This window comes from Nannobrachium achirus, assembly GCF_963921795.1.
Source record: "Nannobrachium achirus genome assembly, chromosome: 9".
Classification (NCBI taxonomy): Eukaryota; Metazoa; Chordata; class Actinopteri; order Myctophiformes; family Myctophidae; genus Nannobrachium; species Nannobrachium achirus.
Window position 1 is genome coordinate 6,148,608 of NC_137818.1, and position 1,446 is coordinate 6,150,053.

The following is a 1,446-nucleotide window of genomic DNA, read 5'->3' on the forward strand; positions in this document are numbered from 1 at the left end:
CACTTCCAATTTGTAGATTATGATCTATAGAACAATTTTGGTTCGAGTGTCAAGACAGTAGATTGTAGACAGTAGACACTTTATAAAATAGGCTATGCTCAGGTTTAGGCTAGTGAAGCCTATTCAGCCTAAAGTAAAAATGTTCATAAAATAGGCTATGCTCAGGTTTAGGCTAGTGAAGCCTATTCAGCCTAAAGTAAAAATGTTCATAAAATAGGCTATGCTCAGGTTTAGGCTAGTGAAGCCTATTCAGCCTAAAGTAAAAATGTTCAATGTTCATTGCTAATAAAGCACTTTAAACTAGGCTATGCTCAGGTTCAGGCTAGTGAAGCCTATTCAGCCTAAAGTAAAAAATGTTTAATCTTTGTTTCTAATAAAGCACTTTAAACTTTAAGTATATGACTTAATGGTTTCTTGACTACCTTCTCTTTACTGACCACCAATTAAGTGACCCAAGAGCCAGGTTCAAATCATTCATACGTTGCTTTATTTCATACAAAATTAACGTATTCATATTTTAGAAACAATTGGTCACTTCAAACTGCAAAACAATATAGGGTATACCATGTTGTGTGTTATAGTTATAACTATTCTATGCATTTCATGGGTTTGGGACTGCATTTTTTCGCCGGCCGGCGGCTGTGCCACGCGCACGGAACGCACGCACCGCGTGCCCGGAAGAGGTGTTCCTTATTTCAATTTCTGAAAGGTGGCAACCCTACCATGGCGTGAGTAATCAATAGAAAGAAAGTCATTTTGGGGGTGAACTACTCCTTTAATTAAACATTAAACTTATTTTTCCCATAATAAAGTCAAAGTGCTGTAACCACAACCTTCGCAGAGCTGTGTGACTTGTGAGTTGTTTTTTTAACCAACTTTAACCAACTTTATCAAAAACATATTCATTCGAAAATTGTCCGCTTTCCAAAGAGGAAAGTAAATAACACGCAGGCCTATAATAATATCTGTAATACCATTTATTTTTTTATTTTATTTTCCGAATGTCTTAAGATATATATTTTTTTGCACAGTAGCTTACTGTGTTTTATTTGTCTGTCATTTAATGTTGTATGACATGAGTATGAGTTATGTATGAGTTATTGTACCAGTGAACTGTACTGTCCTGTGCCTTTTACTAGGCAACCTTCTAACAAAGTATTCAATCAATCAATCAATCAATCAATCAATCGATCGATCGATCGATCAGTCAACGTTTTCATGAGAGTAGATGAGACAAAAATAGAAATCAAATGGGATATTATTTTGTGAAAAAAACAACCAAAGACAACTGTAAGGAGTTTGAATGAAGATGAACAGATTTACTTTAAAAATGGCAGTGGTGTGAAGTAACCAGGACAGGAATTTCATGGAGGCCGTAAAAAGTGCCCTTTACAGACCATAAATGCAGTTTTTACTATGTTGAAAGAAATGCAGATACCCTCTTTC